Source organism: Sciurus carolinensis, chromosome 4 (genome assembly GCF_902686445.1).
Source record: "Sciurus carolinensis chromosome 4, mSciCar1.2, whole genome shotgun sequence".
NCBI classification, from domain to species: domain Eukaryota; kingdom Metazoa; phylum Chordata; class Mammalia; order Rodentia; family Sciuridae; genus Sciurus; species Sciurus carolinensis.
The window spans coordinates 18,921,903-18,944,617 of record NC_062216.1 but is presented as its reverse complement, the minus strand read 5'-3'; positions in this window follow the sequence as shown (position 1 = coordinate 18,944,617).

Below are 22,715 nucleotides of genomic sequence, written 5' to 3'. Positions count from 1 at the left end.
GCCAAGACCTGAGTCATTTTGGGGGAACACTTTCCTAGTGAGTGACTGGGGATTTGAACACATTTAGTTTTATTAAGCTTCTTCTTTGGAGGCTGCATGGTCTCCTATTCAAACCCATAGGTAGGGAGCTGTCATTTGTGAATAGTTTTATAACAAGGATTACTGCCTGCCTGACTTTTACATCTTGAATTCTGTCTAGGAAAGAAGAAAAAGAGTTAGCAGTCGAAATTGTTGACTAAAGGTGAACAGTACTTCATTTAAGCAGAAAAGCACACTAAAGCCCAAGTAACTGGTGGGATTACAACTGCTCTGTCACCTAGCAGCATCGCATGATAGTCTGTGTTTTGTAACATAGGCTTTGAAAAGCAAAACAACAACCACATGTTAGTGCAGGACTGCTTTTGTCAAAATAGCACTACCTAAGCTTCTATTTGCTTTATCATCAATAATGAAAGTCGTGAGGGTCATTCAATTTTCTGGCCAATCTTTTCCATTATTTCATTGATGAGATATAATTGATATACCATAAAATTTACTATTTTAAAAAAATATATAATTCAGTGGATTTTTAAGTATATTCATGAAATTGTCCCACCATCAACCCTATCTAATTCCAGAGGATTTTCATCACTCCAAAAAGGAACTTCCAGTTTCTAGTCTGGCAAGTAAGGAGCTTGGAAGTTGCCACTCTGTTTCTAATAAATAAGAAGCTGAACAAACTGAAAAAATCAACACCTCTTCTTAGATCTTCGAGAGAGGTCACAGGGAAGTCTGCTGCCCCTAAATGGAGGAGAAATCAATACAGAGAATCAACTCACCAGCGTAGGAACCCCTGTGCGGAAACCTGGGACAAATCTGAGAGCTGAAACTTCAGTGCCACCCGGACATAGTCAGGCTCCTACACTCTGAGTTTTACTTTCAGGAACTCAACTGAGTTTTCAGAGTGTTAAGGAAAAACAATCCGATTGTACTTCTGGCAGGGATAGAGGAAAGGAGCCACTTTTAAATAAGCCAGAGTGTTCTTAACAAGGTCAGCCCAAAAGAGAAAGTATTGTATCAGAGTATATAAACTGCTAGGTATTAAGTGACCTGGGAGAAGGGAACTACCCAACTATGGCCTCCTCCAAGCACCCTACCCCACCTAAGCAGGGAGAAAAAACTGAGAAGCACTTGGGAAGTTGACTGTTTGAGGCTCACTAAAAGTTGGAGATCAAAATATAGAACTAAAGGATGTTTCCCTCTCCCCACATCTTACCACCACTTTAAGAACGGCCCATTTATAGCAATTCCTTAACGGAGTACCTCTTGTGCAGCTACCAAGAAAAAATTGTAAGTCATACCAAAAGGCAAAAAGTACAATTTGAAGAAGCAGAAACCTTCAAAACCAGACTGGGATGTTGGAATTACCAGGGAATTTGAAACAACTGTGATTAACATTCTGAGTGTTCTAATTGATAAAGGAAGCAGTGTGTAAGAACAGATGGGAAATGCAAATAGAGAGAGATGGAAATTCCAAGAAAGAATCGAAAGAAATTCTAGAGAATAAAACTCTACCAGGAACAAAGGCCTTTGAGGGACTCATTAGTCTACTCATTAGTAGAGTGGACATAGCTAAGGAAAGAATTTCTGAGCTGGTGATATGTCAATAGACACATCCAAAACAGAAAAGTAAAGAGAATAAAGGACTGAAAAAAGCAGAACAGAATATGTAAGAACTCTGGGACAACCATAAAAGACAAGACATAGGCAGAATGGAAAGCCAGAGTAGAGGAAAGAAGAAATAATACTGTTGATTCATAATGGAGAATTTTCCCAAATCAATAATCAATGTGAGTGCCAAACCACAGATTCAGGAAACTCAGAGAACACCAAGCAGGATAAGTATTAAAAAAAAGCTATTTCTATGCATATAATTTTCAAACTAACAAAAATCAAAGAAAAAAGTTCCAAAAGAAGTCAGCAGGAATTAAACACCATACCCATAGAAGAACAAAGGTAAAAATTATATTTGACTTACTCCAAGAAACCATAAAACAAGAAAGGGAGAGAAGAAAACATTTAAAGTGTTGGAAGAAAAAGAAAATAACTAGAATTCTGCACCCTCGAAAATTATCCTGCAAAAGTGAGGTACACAGGGAATTCTTTTGCCAGTAGACCTGCCTTGTATTTTTTTTTAGAGGAAAGGAAAATAATATGTTAGAAACTCAGATCTCTTAGAAGGAAGAAATTCAAAGAAGAAATAAGTAAAGGTAAAGTAAAAATCTTTATTATTCTTTGTTGATCTGATAACAATTTGTTCAAAGTATTAATAGCAGCAACTTATTCAATTATGTATATAGTCATGGGCTGCATAATGTTTTGGTCAGTGATGGGTTGTATACACCATGGTGTACCACAAGATTGTGATGGAGGTGATTCATTCCTAGTTCTAGTGATGTTGTAGCCATTGTAAAGTCATGACCCAATGCATTACTCCCATGTTTGTCAGAATCCTGGCATAAATAAACCTACTGTGCTGCCAACCCTATAAAAGTACAGCACAACAATTATGTACAGTACAAAATGCTTAACGGTAGTAACAAACAACGATGTTACTGATGTTTGTACTTACTACTATGTTTTTATCATAATTTCACAGCATACTCTAATTCACACAAAAAACCCTGTTCACTATTAAATATCATGCTGTTACACAAGCAGCAGGCTCACACAACTCATGTTCATGTGAATAAGTACTCTATGATGTTTACACAACAAAATAGTCTAGTGACCAGTTCTTAGAATACATTCTTGTTGTTAAGCAATGCATAACTGTAGTTATCTATTTACACATACACACACACACACACACACACGTGTACTTATGCATGCTCAAACAAAAGTGAAATGAATGACAGCAACAATACAAGTGATGGGAGCCAGGAATTAGTCTTATTACAGGTACTCACACTACCTGTGCAGCAGTAGAATGTTATTGAAGTTGGACTCAGATTAATGCATGTTGCAGATTTTACTATTGACAGTTAAATAGCTATACACACACACATATATACATATATATATTATAACATATAGCTATCATAGCATAGCTATATTGTAATATATATGTTTGTGGATAGGCAGACTCAATATTTTAAAAATGTCAGTTCTTCCCAATTTGATCTATAGATTTGATATAATTCCAACAAAATCACTGTAAGTTATTTTGTAGATGTTAAAAAACACTCTGAAGTACATGTGTTGAGGCAAAAACCCCAGAATAGACAAAACATTATTACAAGAGAAGAATAAAATCAGAAGGCTGACACCACCCTACTTTAAGACTTACTGTAAATCTTAAGTAACCAAGACAATGTGATATTGGTCAAAGAGTAGGCAAGTTGATCAACAGAACAGAATAAAGGCCAGATACAGACCAGCATAACGAGTCAACTACTCCTCTTTGACAAAGGAACAAAAGTTGATACCATGGAGTAAAGGCAGTGTTTTCAACAAATGGTGGTAGAAAAACTGAACACTCAGAAGCAAGAAACAAAATTCTAAGGACACATCTTACATCCATCACAAAAATTAAAATGAATTATAGATATAAATATAAAACACAAAACTGTAAAACTCTAGAAGATAAAACAGAAGAAGATCTAGGAGACCTTGGGTATGGCCATGACATTTTAGATACGTCACCAAAAGCATGATCCATGAAAGAAATAATTGATAACCTGGCCTTCATTAAAATAAAAAAAACTGCTCTGGTATTGACAAGAGAATGAGAAGTCATAACCCTGGGGAAAATATTTTCAGAAGTCATATCCAGTAGGAGACTTTACCTAATCATACAAACTATTCTTAAAATACAGTGATAAGAAAACAACCAACTTGACTAAAATATGAGCAAGTCCTGAATAGATACCTCCTCAAAGAAATTGTATAAATGTCAAGTAAGTGTATGGAAATTGTTCAGTATCATATATCATTAGGGAATTGAAAATTAAAACAATAAACAACACCACTACATACCTATTAAGATGATCAAAATGCAAAAGACTAGCAATACTAAATGCTGGTGAGGATAAAACAGAACGAGAACTCTCATTCATCGCTGGTGAGAATAAACAATGCTAGGGTCACTTTGGAAGACAGTTTGGAAGTTCTTACAAATCTGAACATATTCACACCAGATGACCCAACCACCATACTCCTTGGTATTTACCTAAATAGGCTGAAAACTTATGTCTACAAAAATGCATATGGATATTGATAGCAACTTTTCTCATAATTACCAAAGCATGGAAGCAGTCACAGTGTCCTTCAGGAGGTGAATGCATAAATAGTGGTATATCCAGGCAATGGTATACTATTTAGTGCTATAGAGAAATAAGCTATCAAGCCATAGAAAGACATGGAGTAATCCTAAATGCATTTCACTAAATGAAAGAAGCCAATCTGGAAACACTACCCAGTGAGTGATTCCAGCTACATAACATTCTGGAGAAAGCAAAACTAAACACTAAAAAATGTAGCGTGTCATAGGAGTAAGGAAGGATGAGGGATGAATAGTCAGAGCAAAGAGGATTTTTAGGGCGGAGAAACTACGGCATATGACCCTGTAATGGTGGATACTTGTCCTTGTACATTTTTCCAAACACGTAGAACATACAATGCCTAGAGTGAATCCTGATGTAAACAATGGACTTTGGGTGACGAGAATATTTCAATGAAGGTTCACCATGTAACAAATACGCCAGTCCAGTGTGAGATCGTGAGGGTGGGAAAACTGTGCATGGGGCGTGGCAAGGGGTATATTGGGCATCTCCACATCAGGTTCCACTTCTCTTTGAACCTAAATTCTGCTTTAGAAAATGAAGTCTATTTACGGGGAAAAAAAAAAAAAAGAAAAGAAAAGAAAAACAGAGAGAGAGACAGAGAGAGAGAGAGACAGAAAGAGAGAGAGAGGGAGGGAGAAAACAAACCCCATGCCCAGGAGCAGTCACTTCTTTTCCTTCTCAATCCTTTCTCTTTCCCAGGCAACCAAAATCCATGTTCTATCTCTGTATATTTAACCATTCTGGATATTTCCTATAAATGGAATAAGATGTGAACTTTTGTGACTTGTCTCATTCATGTCACATGTTTGCAGGGTTCATGGAGACCAGATTTGCTTTTCCTTGTAAATGATAGGTCTATGTCTGGATATGCTGTATTTTGATTATTCCTTCACATGTTGCTGTACATTTAGGTTACTTCCATTTTTTTTTTTTTCTTGCCTATTATGCTGTTGTGAACATTCGTGCGTTCATTTTTTTGTTTTTCTTTCTCTTGGACTAAGAGTGGAATTGCTGTGCCGTCCAGCTAACTCTATGCCTAGATTTTGAGGAGCTACCAAATGGTTTCCCAAAAGCAGCTGCACATTTTACATTCCTACCAGCAATGTCTGAAGGTTCCAACTCTCCACTGATGTCGGTCATTTGGTTTATGCTCATCCTAATGGGTGTGAAATAGTAGCCCATTGTGATTTTGATTTACATCTCCCTAATGACTGTGTCATTGAGCATGCTTAACAGACATTTACATATTTTCTTTGGAGACATGTTTATTCAAATCCTTTACTCATTTTTAATTTTGGTTTTTCTTTTTTCTTTTTGAGTTGTCAGAGATTTTTGTTTGCTTGTTTTATAATATTCTGAATACAAGTTTCTTATTAGATATATCCTTGGCAAATATTTTCTCTCATTTTGTTGGGATAGAAATTATGTAAGAGTTACCCTTAACAATTTAATTTAAAAAATATATAAGTTTCTAGGAGGGAAACTGACATGAATCTTCTGAATTATAATTCAAACCTAAATTTCATTTTCATAGTTACTTAAGAAAATGAAAACGTACAGAAGGTCAAGGGAGAACTGGCTTTTGAGTATCTACGATGTGCATGACACTTTCTATATGCCATCTCATTTGATCCTCACAAAATGCCTACAATGTCACCTTTCTTATCCTCATTTCACAGGTTAGGAAATGGGGGCTCGGGAAAATCAACCAGAATTCCAAATTCACTGAGTTCATAAAATACAAAGCGGGGATTTAATTGCATGTGCTTGGCTCTACGGCTTGTGCCAGTTCCAGCCTATCAATGTCCTCTCATTTCTAAACATTCTAAACTTGGTCAGAACAAAATTATTCAACTGATTACTGTTTGCCTTCAGTGAGAGAATTCTGTGCAATACTTCAGCTTTTCCCAGTGAAAGTTTTATGCCTTCACTGGGTATTCACTAACTATCCCCTGGACACAGTCACAGATCTACAGATGCGTATCAATAGTAGACTTTGCATTTGTGTCTTAGACTCCCAAGGCAGGTAGAAGAGAAGCATTTTTAAAATTTTTCTCTTGACACTATACCAATAAAATATGTATCTGATTCAAGGATTTTTGCTGGATACTTTTATTTCTACATTATCTCATGCTATTCAAATATGGGATGACAGGATTTAAATCTAGACCTATGAGGCACAAACTGAATGGGTTTTTCTCCTATATCTCTACACCAGTGAGCAATTGACATCATACAATTTACTTACTTTTGTCTATGTTCCATATAATCAAAACTACTAATGGAAAATAAAATGAAATGAATAAAGGCAATCAAGTAAAATACTGTGTTCTCTCCAAATGACAAAAGAAAGGAGGGAAAGAAGGAAGGAAGGAAGGAAGGAAAAATGGAAGGAAGGAAGGGAGGGAGGGAGGGAGGGAGGGAGGGAAAGAAAAGGTGTGACTGTTTTTTAAAACCAAGTTTTACTAGTTAAATGCACATAACATCATCTTTATTCTTCCTACCCCACACCTTTATTTTCTAATTTTTCATCTTGAGCTTTAGTATTTTGTGTCTTTTTAAAAATATGTAGCATCACTATCAAGCAGTTTTTCTCTAGTGCCATCAGTTTTGTTTTATTTCTCATTTCCCTTTGAAAGGTGATTTTGGAAATTATTGTACCTATCCTGGAATGTATACCCACCCTTATATCCAATAAACTTTAGTAACAGCTGATAATTATGAAACACATGTGTGGGAGTTGCTTATTAGAATTTATATCTAATTCTCACTCCAGGTTCATGGTATTGTCCACACTGGGGCCCAGAGAGAGGTTAAATGAATTAACCAAGCTAGTAAAGTGGTAGATTAAAACCCAGATCTACATAGCACCCAAATCCACAATCTCTGTGCTGTATATTATACTGCTCTTTATGAGCACCGAGTTGATCCAAAGGCTAACAAATGGCAGGGACAATCACAGAAAAATGGCACAGGAAAAGGTTTCAGGTCACCTGCTGCCACTGGTTTTAAGCACTACCAGCACCATATATTACAACCACAGTGTTTTGATATGTAACCTCTAAAATTATACCCAAATCTTAGAGAGTGTTAATAATTTTCTCAGTTCCAGAGCACAGTTAGGTTTTGTAGATGCATGAAGATATGCATAAAATGTAATCTTTGCTCTTGAAGAATGCTTGTAATTGGAAAGAAAAGTAAGGCAGTGCCTGGCTATGTTCCAAGTCTCCAGGCCTCAGCACCATCATTTGCAAAATGAGGAAATTAGATTAAATACTATAGATAGAGAGTAGTTTCAAATATTTGTGATTCTATTTAAGTAAATCCAGGAATGATTTAACAGAAAAGGGAAGATCTGGTCAGTGTCTGTGTGGATAACACATTCTATCTACAGCAAACTCTACAAGAGGAGGTATCCTGAAAAATAGAGAGACATGGTATAGCAAAGTAAGGGAGAAACCTATGCCATATGCAAGCACAGATTAGAGAAATATGCAGAAGGTGAAACTGTGACCAAAGGGAAGCACGTTTGGTTGGAACCGAGGTAGGTTAGGAAGAGTAGGGGATATGGAGGAGCTGCCTAAAAGAACGCACATTTTCAAAATAGACAATATATTTAAAGACCAGGAAGGACATTTTGCAACTAGAAATTGGGCAAGATATTCAGAAATTTATGTGGGCTAATTTGAAGAGTGTAAAGAAAATTGGCCAAACTTAATTAACCAAATGAAATTCAAATTCAGAGAAGAGATAGAAAACAAAAATGACTGTTAGTGTGAAGTAGGAAGCCTGTACTCTGTCTTTCCTTTAAAAGAACTGAAAATGGAAAATATCCAGTTAGAAATTACTAATGCAACATGACAACAGACAATACCAGCAATAGCAATAAAACAGCTTCATTCAGAATAGAGGAAAGAGACTATGGAAAAAGAAATCCTTGTCTTTAAGTGAGTAGTAATAAAAATTATTTCATACAGGGTATATTAATAGCTACCACTGAGCATTTAGCACCTCACAAGTCATAAAGTATATAGTGTTATTGTTTTGCAGATGAGAAAGTGGTATCTCAAAGACATTACATAGAATTCCCCAAAGTCTCATTTAGTAATTTGCAGTTGAATTTAACCTCACATCGGAGTAACTTCAAAGCACATCTACTTAAATCCTGAAATACTACACTTCCCACTAGCAAGCAATGGAAATTTTTAAAATTGCATAAATGGAAAAATTGCTCAAATGGCTTTCAGCTTGAGCACATCTATACAACTATTCTATTTTTTCCCCAAATCAATCTCAAGATACTGTATTTAGCCTATATCTAATGCTAAAGAAGAACATGGATACTCTTGGAAAAAATGTGTACTTTTTTAAAAGAAATGTTTCTTTCTCATTTAAGTATTTCTTTAGGGAAAAGTGTTCCTGAATATAATTAAACAATTATTAAAACTTTATAAATCATATCCTGAAATAAAACGCAATTTGTAATTAAATCGCCACAATAATATTCTAAATACTTAAACACTACTAGAGTGTCTCCTAATAGATCATTCAAAAAAGAGGTGAAAATGACCTAAGCTAATCTATTTGAAGCTATTATTCCATTAAGAGTCTTATTCATTTATTTTATTTTTCAGGAAATCACAAACTTGGTACTTTGAAAATACTCCCATTATTCCTGGTTTCCAAGTGATCTTAACACTAAACCTCTAAAGAAAATTCTTTTATTTCTTTTTCATGTTTCCTATAGTTTGGACATAATGTTCCCATTCCAGTCAGTTTTCTGGGTTTCCAACAACTTACCCAACATTCTTGTCTGCAGCTCAGGTAAGAGAAATAGTAGACTATATGGTTAAGAACCCATCCAATCTACCTTTAGCAGAATATGCTCATCCCACTATTGGTTTATCTAAATAACAGAAGAATATTTTGGCAAAAGGTAGAATCAGCTCAGTTCCATTCAAATGACATTTGATGGATAACTCAGGTGGCAAGTTCTGTGGAAGATGCTGGGAGAAAAAGACTCCTTACTCTTGTTGGGCATTAACTTTAATGGATAGATGTGCATAATTATATCACTTCATATGTGGCAAATGGTGAGTGACCCCTAAATGTATATTCTTTCTGTTCTGGGAGACACTTAGCTTAGACAGAACTGAAGAAAGACTCTTGAAGACTGGCTAAGAGGCACCTGAACCGAGACTTAAACGTAAGTTAGAGTTCCTACTACTTCATAACAGGAAGAATTATAGAGCATCTTCAACTGTCCGGGTCTATAGTTTACAAGAAAAATTTAAATCTTTTTTTGCTCTTTATCTTTGCATGTGTTATATATAACTTGTGCTTTTAAAGTAAAAAATAACTTTAAATATTTAATAGGCACAAGAAACATTTTAGCTGAGAAAGGAGCTAACAATAATCAAATATAGATGTAATCAAATTTTGGCTAATGTTCATAGTGCTAGAAAAATAATTATCACATCCAAGAATCATGTTTTTCTTTTTAACTTGTTGATTCCAAGTTCAATCATTTTTGGAATGGTTCTTCCCTGAATATAGCTGTTGGCTCATGAACAGCACCTACGACAGTGCTGGAGATTCAGCAATGTGTTAAACACATTTAGGTTGATCGAAGAAGATTTTTTTTTTAATTATGGGTACCTATTGTGTACATTAGAAATTTGAAGGTGATAGGTCCATGTGATATCCAAGTACACACTTTTTGGCTTCAAGTAGAAATTCTTTTTTATTCAAATCAATGAACAGAAGTTAGTTCATTAATGAGGATGAAGAGAACTTTTTAGGAATCCATGGGGGTATACAGCTAGTTTACTACTTCTAACTATTCTGAATTGCACTTAACTTTGCTCATTCTAATTATCCATCCATGCCACTTTGACTGACAACTAATAACTAAGTAAATCAGGAGAAGCTCAAGTGGGCAGAGACTGTAAGTGAGATGCGGCAGGGAGATTCATAGCATGACTGACTTGATTTTAGGGCTAAACAATTGTTCCCACCCTTCTCACTGCTATTTTTATTAATCTGACAAATGGCCACATGGACAAGAGGAGGGCACCTCAGAAGGGGCACAAAAACCTATTTTCAGTGCCACTTAGGAACGGACACTAAATCCCTTAAAGTTTTTATTCATCCCTGTACAAAGTAAATTCATTTTCCCCCATTTCCTAGCCCATCCTTGACCTGATAGCTCTTTAGGTAAAAATATCCTGTACTTACTTAAACAATGTTTTGCACTTCATAAATTACTTGTAATTTGCTTTATTTAGGTACTTTTGATAACTCTTTGTACCAGACAATTATTAATTCCATTTCACAGATCAGGAAATCCACATTAAAGGAGGAAGAGAATAAAATTTATTGATGACTGTCAGTCTTTAAAAACCCATTAAAGAAGGTATCATTCACTCCCATCTTACAGTTGAGGAAAATGCAAGTTTAAATAATACATTCAAAGTTATAAGGTAATTGATGTTGGATCTGACACTTAAAATTAACCTTTTGATTCTTTGGGGTAATTGTCAACATGAAAGATGACTGGAAGCCCATTTAGAGTTGCATAAAAATACACACGTATAAATTATGTCCTAGACGTCCTTGGTTCCTCAGGACAAATCAACTATATGTGAATTTTGAAAGCATCCACAATTTATTATGATGTGCACCCCTGTTTAAGACCTACTGCTTACCTACTTGATTCTTTATAATAAATTATCTTCTTGAAGGAAAAGATCACCAAGAATCATTCATGGTCTTTTAAAAATAGCTTCTTGACTTAACTACATTTAAACATCTTACATGGATTCTGATCATCAACTTGACCATTAATAATTCTGAAGCTTGAATGAAGAGATATCTGGTTTTTAACTACCCTGTAATACCATCAATGCATTCAATACATTTTAATATTATGACTTAAAACATCTGAGGCACATATAAAGTCGTAATATTTAAGACAATGTTGTTACACAAATAGAAGAAACACATAAGACTAATATACCACTATAACAAGAGAAAAAGCCAAGAAATAGAGATCTGCATTTCTAAAGAGTATATCTGAATATCTAAAATGAAGATAAAACATGAGCACCATATTTTCTATCATTGTTATTATTCTCACTATTATTATTAACAGAGGTACTCTACAGAAAAAAATGAGTGAAGGATGATCTTTCCAATATAGTTACCTATATGAAAAAAAATGCTTCCTAGATTTAAAAAGAGAAGAAAACAGAGAAAGATATTGTACCCTGTTATGGTTTGGATATGAGGTATGCCTCCAAAAGCTCATGTGTTAGGCAAAGCAGGAATGTTTTAGAGGTGAAATGTTTAGACTATGAGAGCTTTAATCTCATCATTTGAGGAATTAATAATTTGAATGGACTACTTGGTAATAACTAGTCAGGTGGGTCATGACTAGAGAAAGTAAGTCACTGGGTGTGTGACCTTGAACAATATCTTGTCCTTGACTCCTCGCTCTTTCTCTCTCTGCTCCCTGATTGTCTAAGCTGAGCAGCTTTCCTCTGCTCTGCCTTTCCACCATGATGTTCTGACTCACCTCAGACCTAGAGCAATGGAGTTTGTCAACCATGGACTGAACCTCTGAGCAGTGAGCCCAAAATAAACTTTGCCTCCTCTAAGTTGCTCTTGTCGGGTATTTTGGTCACAGCAGTGAAATGCTGACTAACACATACTCCTACCTCAAACCATAAAAAAGTTAGTTCCAGGTGGGTTACAGACTTAGATCAAAAGACAAAATTATAATTTAGAATATACTTTGGAGACTCTTTTCAAGAACTTGGGATTAGGAAAAGATTTCTCTAATGAGCCACAAGAAAGCACATTTAAGAAAACAAATTAGTAAGTTTTATTACCCTGAGATTATTGAAATAAGAACCCTATCCATCAAATGACATCCTTAATAGATAAATTATTTGTATATAGATTTTAGAACAAATTCTGATATAAAAGAAGAGGAAAATCCAGTAGAAAAATGGGCAACTATGTGAGAGGAATTCTTAAAAAAGAAGAAAGGGAATTTCAAAGTGTTGCTAAACATGTAAGTATTATCATTATTATTAATCAGAAAAAAGCAAATTATGACTATAATAAAATTCCATTACAAACCCCCAAGTCCAGGGAAAGTGTATGAGTTGCATGCATTGATAGTAGGAGTGTAAATTGATTTAACCACTTTGGAAAACAGCTTGAAATTAGCAAGTAAAGTTGATGATATGCATATCTTATCATTCTACAATTTCAACACTAGGAATAGAACTCATTAAATCTGTTCATGTGAACCAGAATACATTATATGTAAAAGAATATCTACAGCATCATTGTTACTAATTATCCCAAACTCAAAACAATTCAAATGCTCAAAGACAGTAGAATGGATAACTAAGTATGTTCTATTTATAGATTGAACATTTTATACTATAAAATGAGATAAGTCTGACTCTATTCCAAAATCTTCCAAAGATGCTATTGAATAAATGAAGCCAGAACATATAGTACATTTTGTATGACTTCACTCATATAAATTTCAAGAACAGCACAAAACTAAATTACATTATTAGAAATGTACATATATTTGGGAAACTGAAGAAAATGATCATTGTAAAATCAACACAACTCTTGCCTCAAGAAGGAAAGGAAGAGAGTGAAATCTAGAATAGACATAGTGGCATAAAGTGTTTCTAACAGTGCAGCAATATTTAATTTCTCTTACTGGCTGTTCCCTTTATAATTATTCATTGTGATCTTCATTTATGCTTTATCTACTTTATGTGTGTGTTGTACTTCACATTATTGAAAAGGTTATAATAAACCTACGTAGGCAGAAAATATCCTATGAAGTGTTTATTACAAATAAGTTTGAGTATAAGTTGAATTTAGGTTTAAGAATTGAAAATGACAAATCATATAAGTTATATAAGTTTGGTTTGATGCTGAAATGTAGATATATATATGTGTGTATAATTGTTAGTCCTCATAAGAATAGTGATTCTGGAGCTGCAATTTTAGTTTTAAATAAAACATTCCATATAATAACCTCTAGAAATTAGAGAATGACAATACAGCTGTACTGCTGGTGGAAATAACAATGAAGAGCCTGCAGGCAAGGCATGGTGAGTGAGATTTTAATTAATCAGCATGTTTATTTTAGTATGAATTACACTCCCACCACTTCCTGTGTTTAGTCTATTATTAATATTTCTATAGATGACATGTCTTCCTTTCTAAGACCCTGATTCCTTCTTTGTTGTCTTAGGTATTTAGGACAGGGTTGCTATTTAACTGTAGCTGATTCTTACATGAGTCTTTTCACAAGAAGAATCTGACAAAAGGATAAGCCAATGGACTAGTATGAAAATATAAAAAAAATAAAATTATATGCAGCATGGCAACAGATTCGGTCATAAAACCAAGAGCACATTATGTCAGGACTAAAACATATTTACACATTAAATGAGAACATTATGAATGAGCACCCAGAAAATAGAGCTATCATAACAAATGTAAATGGAAACCAGCCTCTTATCTCACTTAACACTTACAGAATCCTTCACCCTTCACCATCCAGGGAAATAGAAATTAACTAAATAACAAATAGAAACATTCTTTCCAGCACCTCTAATTTTTTCCATTTCACCAAGAAGTCAATGGTGGTTCATGGTCCTACCAAGCCAAACAAAAATGGATGACTTTCCTGGAATGAGAGCAGTTTTTAACTCTTCAACTGTGTGCAATGATATCTAATATTCATTTATCACTTTACCTAACAAGTGCCTTACAGATATTATTTTCTTCAATCTTCACAAAATTTCATAAAATAAAACACATTTTGCTCCCCTTCTTCATATAGGGGAATATTTTGCACATAGTAATCTGCTGCTTGAGGAAGAATCAGAATCCAACCCCAGGAGCCTGTGTCCAGAGGCCACACTGAAACCACTTCAACCATCTGAACTGCATCGTCCCCCCGACCAGCTTAGGGTCCCTCAAAACCCCATTGAACTTCCCCTTACATATGTGCTTTCAGTTCTCAACTTTCATGATCTCTAGATTAGCACTTCGGTGACCTCCTTAAAAGCCTGAAGAAATTATGGCAGATTTTAGAAGCACAGAATGCCTATTCCCAGAAATCTTATCGATAGGGAATCTGGCATAGGTTAAAAAAGGATCCGAGATATTGTTGAAAGTCTGCATCAGTGGACACACTTTCAGTTATGGAGACATCTAAAAGCTTACTTATGTCTGCAGTGATGTCTCTGGCACCCCAGGCTGTGTACCCATGTCCCTTTGCCACCACACTTTACACCTTACAGTAGTCCTTCCTTTTTCATGTTTCTTTTCCTTACACTTTCAGTTAGTTACCCACAGTAAACTGTGTTCCAAAATTATGAAATAGAAAATGTTAGCAATAAACAAATCATAAAATTTCAGTTAAATGCTATTCTGAGTAGCATGGTGAATTGTCACCCCATGTACTCCATCCTATGGGGGTTGTGAGGTACCCCTTTCTCCAGTGTATCCATGTTGTCTACACTACCTATCCACTACTCACTCAGTAGCCAGTCATTAAGTTATAGCATCAACTGTCACCATCTCACAGTCTTGATGCTCATGTAACCCTTATTTTACTCAACAATGGCCCCCAAGCACAGGAGTAGTGATGCTATGCCACATAGAAGCCACAAAGTGCTTCTTTCTAATGAAATGGTGAAAAGTTTCAAATTGAGCAAAGAAAAAAGTATAATGAGGCTTGCTAACATGTATAGATAGAATAAATCTTCTATCCAGGAAATTATGAAGAAAGAAACAGAGATTCATGTTGATTTTACTGTCATACCTCAAACTACAAAGTTAAAGCCATGATGCATGTTGCGTGCTTAGTTAAGATGGAAAAAGTATAAAATTCTTCTGGATGTGTACAGGATAAAACGAAGTTCATAGCTATAGGGTCCAGTACTATTTGAGATTTCAGACAATCAGTGGGGGTCTTGGAACATATCCTTGGAATATATCCTTGGAACATATTGGAACATATTGGAACATATTGGAACATATTGGAACATATCCTTGGAACATATAAAGGGAAACTATTGCATGCTGCCTTGTCTCCTCTTTACTAAACTTTAAGAGCTAATAAAGTCAGGAACTTCAAACTCATATTCCAAGAACCATGCATAAGGTCTGAAATAGAGCAGACACAATAAATAGTCCTAGAAGACAAGATTAAACAATAAAGTAATAGTGCTTAGTATTTTTTGTGTGTCAATTTTGTGTTAGGTGCTATAGGAGATATTTTCTGAGAATCGCCTCATTTATTCCTCACAGGAATTTAATGAGGTTTAAAATTCTTATTTGCTTTATTTGTACTTTATTACTTGCTTATGGTAAATGGGAATAGTGAAACCAAAATCTGAACTCAGTACTCTCTAGCTTTAGAGTTTCTTCAACTTCTTAAATTTGGCACTGCCCTGTTTTTGTGTCTAAAATTTAGTAAATTTTGTTCAATGAAGTTGGTCATATGCCAAGGCAAGCACTCTACCTACTGAGCTATATACCCAGCCCCAGTAGGCTGTCTTTTTTATGTGACTTTATGACAATTGCAGTGTTTGGGTTGTATGTATTAATGTTTCCTGAAATATTTTAAATTTACTAGATGGATGATTACTTCAAAGTGAGACCATTCCACTTCTTTATAACCCTCTTTCATAGTCACATATGTGGAGAAATTAATAATACTCATTCTTTCTGGGGTGTAAAGACTAAATAGTTGAATAGTGAAAACAAGTTCCTGATTGCTATGTATTAGATATTGAAATGGAGTCATAGACAACACAAATTATTCTTCTGAAATACAATACTAATTAATTGTTCTGATCCTCCTCACATTAAAGCCTTATGTGTTTAAGGAAACAGGAAATGATGCAAAAGAAAAGTCCACTTTGAGGGGAAAAATGATTCCATGAACCACATTGGAAAGCTGTGAATATTATATTACCTAGACATTGTAGGTCTGGTTCTGTCTAGGATTGGATATTTTTACAAAAGTAACTTTTTTCCCATACAGTATACTTCTGTACTTTGTTTTTAATAAGAAATTTAAGAAGCATTACCAGAGCTGTGGGAACAATTTCACACTTTAAGCAAGAGCTTGGGAAAAACATCAAACAGTGTACTTGAAATAGATTTTGTAAAGAAACCACTTGTTTCTACTTTGGAAACCATTTTTTTCCCGAAGTTGGTCACAATAATGTGAAATTTTGAAAAATATGAAATAGCTTTCTCTACAATGATAAAAGTCAAAATAAGTCCAAAGGGAAATGCTAAGTGTTGCTCACCAAGAATTGCTTAACCACAGCAATTCATGGATCCTGGGGTTAAATTGTTTCCACAAAAAAAAAAAAAAAACCCAATGAAACTATGATACTGTCAAACCATGAGACCAAGGGTTCATTAGGAGCTACGATTGTCTACTATTTTTGCTTTTACTTCCCCCTCAAACTATTGCATAAGAACAATATGAGAAAATCAAGAATAGTCCACAGAAAACAATGCAATTAAGAAAGGAGAAAATTAAATGCTTTTTTCCAGGAGATAGTGAATCACCTACCATGAGGTATATTGAAGCAGAGTGAACTACTACAGGCCCAGATATTGTAGGATATTAAGGACCAGGTCAGAGTGATAGTCCTTTACCAATCCAGAGGGTCTGTGATTCTAGAGTTCTTTTGTGCTCATTGTTTGTACATATCTGCTGTGAGGCCATCTATCCTTTCTTGACTTCACTCCTTAAGGATAGGATGCACTCTCAGACCTGATTCCTGCCTGGCTGGAATTCATACCTTTAGGTCAAGGAGCGCCTCCATCAAGAAGGAAGTTTAATATGGAGCAGAGAGGAAAACTCTTTCTGAACTTGTTCTTAGGATTCTATCTGGAGCTCACCCACCCTGGTCCTCCTGCAGTTCTGATTCACTTATCTATCTATAAACACATGCTAATAAGAAGTGGTTTAGGATTTAAACCAAGGTCTGATTCCAAATCTCATGATCCTATATTGCACCATGCGTCATCCATTATTCTGGAGTTTTGGTGAATGAGTGGAATTTTAATTTGTTGGCAAAGCTCACAGCCTAGCAAAAGCTGCCTAGCCTGGAGCATGTGAAGTTCAGGGACGTGGCTAGGCCAGACTGCCACAGATGAAAAGATTCCCTGGTCATTCATCCAGGCCAGCATCGATGCCTCAAGCTTATCAGTTGTCTTCTTTCAAAGAAATGAAACTGTGTTTCTGCTGATAACATCCTAGGAACACTGGCTATCAGATTGAATTTACATGTCCTAGCTGAACTGGAGAATCACAGAAATATCAAATTAAAGGAATATATCTGTGAAGTCCTTGAACTTTTTTAACTTCGATTTTTCAAGATGGAAAACAGAGGCTCAGCAGAGTCTAAGTAGTACCATGCAAAGTGACACTGATAGTGGAATTAGGGCTCCAGTCTGAGCTCTTCCACAACCCAGTCCTTCCGCACCACGCCTGGGGTCAGCGCTGTCTGCATGTCAGAGGGAACTTAGTCGTTGCCTTTCCCTCCAGAGTTCCAGACCAACAACGATAATAAAATCAGCTCAATAGACTTGTCCTGAGATCAGGGTGCACAGAGAAACTGCTCAAAACAATGCCAAAACAGACAAGCTCCATGAACAAGTAAAAGAAAATAAAATTGTAAATTTAGAGAACGTAGAATTTCCTAGAACACCTGTTCAGATGTCAGTAGGCACATTCTCAAGTACTAATTTTCATGTTTTTTTAAAAATACGTTAATGGCTGTCTCAACTACTTTTCTTTGCAGCAACTTAACCTATAAAAATGAGATAAATTTCTGGATGTTAGACAAATGAGGATAAAATTTTACTAATGCTGAAAATATCTTAAGCAGTGTGCTAAGTAAGGCAACAAGAACAAGCCTATTATCCAAGAACAGGTTTCATCTTGTTAAAATTTCAACCCAAAAAGAAAATTTCAGCCAAAATTACAGGTGGAAAGTCACTTTAATTATGAAGAACTGACAGCATATTTTTCTAAGGATTAAGACAAACTCTTTAGACTTTAAACACACAATGTACCAATGTCAAATTCCTAATTTTGATATAGCACAATAGTTATAAAAGATGTAAACACCAGGGAAAATTTGCTGAAAGGCAACTTCATATGAATCTATAATTGTTTCCAAATAAAAAGTTTTTAAAAATCACTCTTAAAGATGTTAACTAAGTAAAAATTAATCCTCACTCTTTGTACTTTTATTCATGACCTATTAATCATGTGGTCAATTGTCATTATTAGCACATCATTGTCTTTTGACTTTTATTATTGCCAATTATTTTAGCCCAAGTTTGATGCTATCAGAAAGCTAAGGAAAATTATTTCCAATATTAGCATAACAAAAAATTCACTAAACGCTAAATATATTTTTCCACTAATTTAGTCCTTTATTCACACCGTTTAAGTATTCAAGCCTTCATATTGGTTCATATTTTACTTTATTTTTTAATTTTTTAGAATTTTTATTTTTTTTATTTTTTACAGACTGCATTTTGATTCATTGTACACAAATGAGGTACATCATTTCTTTTCTATGGTTGTGCACAATGTAGATTCATACCATTTGTGTAATCATACATGTACATAGGGCAATGATGTCTGTCTCATTCTATTTTTCATATCCCCCTCCCTCTCATTTCCCTCTACGTAATCTAAAGTTCCACCATTCTTCTCTCACCTCCCACCCCCGACTCCCATTTTATATCATCCTCCACTTATCAGAGAAAACATTCGGCCTTTGGTTTTTTGGGATTGACTTATTTCACTTAGCATGATATTCTCCAATTCCATCCATTTATTTGCAAATGCCATAATATTATTCTTCTTTATGGGTGAATAAAATTACATTGTGTATATATATACCACAGTGTCTTTATCCATTCATCTGTTGAAGGGTATCAACATCTCTAGTAATTAGAAAAATGCAAATTAAAGCAACTCTAAGACTTCATTGTACTCCAATTAGAATGGTTATTATTAAGAACACAAACAATAATAAATGTTGGCATGGATGTGGGGGAAAAGGCACACTTTTACGTGGTTGGTGGAGTTGCAAATTGGTGTAGCCACTCTGGAAAGTGGCTGAGTCCTCAGAAAACTTGGAATTGATCCACTTTTTGACCCAGTTATCCCACTCCTCAGTTTATACCATAAGGACTTAAAATGAGCATACTACAGTAACACAGCCACATCAATGCTTGTAGCAGCTCAATTCACAATAGCATATTTTACTTTAACTAAAATGACTAATTTTTTTTAAAAAGAAGTACTTTAATCTGAAGCCACAGAAGAGTTTCAAGACCGTTAATGTTGATAAAAATCCATTTGATACTATATATTATGACCAAAATTTTGTTCCTAATTGAGAAAGTAAAAAGACTATTTTTAGAAAATTTTAATTTATAAATAAATTGTAAATGGATCATGACTCCTATGTCAAACACATACTGTTTATTTATTTGAGGACATTAGTAGGTGTTCTCATGGGATGTTGGAGGTAGAAGAAACTATAAGAATCATCAACTGCACACACCATATATTCTACATGAAGCACCTCAGGCCTAGAAGATCCAATGACTTGCTTTCTAAGACCACTAGTTATTACTGAAAAACGCAAGGTGTCTTTATCACTGTAAACAATTTGCAGCTTGGTTTTGTTTGCCTGAGTTTAAACATCATCCCACCAGGTAGTAGCTATGAGACTTTAGGCAAGCTAATTTGCTCTCTCTGTATGGTAACATGGTGGCACTAGAAGTGGTTTGATACTCTTAATGATAGATATTGTAGATTTTAGCTGAGGTGACTTTGTACTTATAATTCTAAATAAGCTTGAGTTTGTCAGTCTTTCCCTTATATAGCTTTTCTATTTTAAGAACCATTGTTGATCATGCAACATTATTAATTCAAACTGGAAGAGGCATACTGAAAGATCCACTCCTGTAGCAGACACTGCTTGTCTGTACACCCAACATCCACTCTTCTTCCCGGGTTCACAGGTTGGGAGGACGCTGCATAACATTCCCCCACGTGTCAGGTGGATCTTGGGGGATCTTCTCAGAAATAATCTTACCCTTGCTTTGGGGATGGTTTGTCGTTTTTCCATAGCATCTTGATTTTCTCCAGTCTCTTGGTTCTTATCCAACCTAGAGGGGAAAAATCAATAGCTGTACTCTCATTCAGAATCCCAAAGGGCCCTGCTCCCACTAACTCTGTCTGACCTCAGCCCCAGCAGCTGCTCCTTTCAGCATTAGTATCTAGGGGGAACATCAGCACAGCCATATTTAAGCCATAATCTTCCTAGAATCTTCTAGTGACTTTTGAAAGGGTCAGAAACTGAATTATTAATTTGTTGGGCCCACAAGCCACATCCCAAACCCAGAGCACTGACTGTCTTAAAAGGAGCTTAATCATGTACACAACTCACTACACTATCAATAATCATATACTCTAATCAAATACTATATGAGAGATGTAAACTCAATGTCACAGAAATATAGAGGGCATATAGAAAAATATGAGGGCAACTTTAAAGAGTCATGAATCTGAGTCTTTAGTTCAATAAGTGGAGATGGAAAAGAAGGCACTATCCCTACCCCACAAAAGGGGACAACTTTACAAATAAAAGCATGGTGGAAAAATTTTATTATGCATAACTGAGAAAAAAGGAAGTAGGAAAGTAGGATTCATAGGGAGATAAGATAAACAGCAATCAGATCATAAAAAGGTCTGGATAAGTGGGGCACAGTGGCACATGCCTGTAATCTCAGTGGCTTGGGAGACTGAGGCAGGAGGATTTCAAGTTCAAAACCAGCCTCAGTAACAGCAATGTGCTAAGCAATTCAGTGAGACCCTGTCTCTAAATAAAATACAAAATAGGGCTGGGGATATGTGGCTCAGTGGTTGAGTGGCCCTGAGTTCAAAAATCTCAAAGAAGTATTTAATCCTCAAATTTTAAATAAACTGACCCTAGTGTCCTTTTCTGTGGCTTTGTAGAAATCCTTATCCAGGCTGGCCTTAGTCTTCCCCCTTTGTCTGCATCATTTGGTTAACTAAGACACTGTACTCAAATTAGTTTACACTTAGAACACTGATTGAACACAGACCTAATGCATTCCATTTATATTCATTCCTTTTCATTCAGAAGGGAACATTTTTCTCTTTCTCACTGAGGTTTATGAACCTAAAGCTAAGCATTGTCATTCATTGGATTCAATACACCAACTGACCCTTTTAAACTAACACTCATTTAGTCTTATTATGAGATTTGTAAATTCTGTTTCAAACCTGTAACATGATGACCTCTTAATGGGCATATGCTCCAGCCTTACACCCATATTACTATTCTAGTATCTAGATCGGTGAGCACAAATAACAGGTTTATAAACAATGAAGTAAAATGCTTCAGACCTGTATTCTAAAGTCCATTTTCTTCTTTTAATTTTCAGGAATTATTTATTTTCCATTGCTTTCCTGGGTGTAGATATGAACCCAGGAAGATGGTTTTCTCAGTGACCAAAGACACATCTTGGAAATGTTGGTACTGGCCTATTTTTGCCGTGCATGCTCTAGTATTCCATCAGACAATCTCTCCTACAGGATTCAAGCAATTATTCCTTTCAGCTTCTGGACTGTGGTAGCCCCAGGACTCCCCTTCCAGTCATGCTCCCCCCATAGTACAAGGAGTCCAGAGGCCAAAATTGCATGCCCACGTGGAGTCCATGTTTATCTTTCCGTATCACTGTCTTGAGTACTCATGAGTCTGGAATCCTGCCCAAATAGACTCAATCTTGCTTCCTTGGGAGAAAGTAATGTAAGTACTATGATTTTTTCCATAAATTTCTGTACATTTGATAGACAGGGCATGAAAATCTTCAGCCATAAAAATATGTTGTGATTTAGGGTCTATAAAATAACAACTTTGTAGGAGAAACATTTATTGTACTGAGATCAGTAGAACATCTCTTTTAAGATCTTTAATTTTTTTTTCTTAAAATTAAGACATAATGTGTGGGAGAGAAGGCCAAAGATGGCAGAATAGAGAGGTTGCTTCTCTAGCTGCTCTGTGGCACAAAACCAAGAAAAACAGACAGGTAGGTTATCAGAAAAGTGGGGGAATGAACAAAAATTAGAGAGGACTTAATTGGAATTTGATACTAGACACTCAAAACAGATTGGGCACTAGAAATTTCTCCCTTATTTTATTATATTCAATCTTCCGAGTTTCCTTTTCTCCTGCTAACAGCCAACTTCTGTTGTTC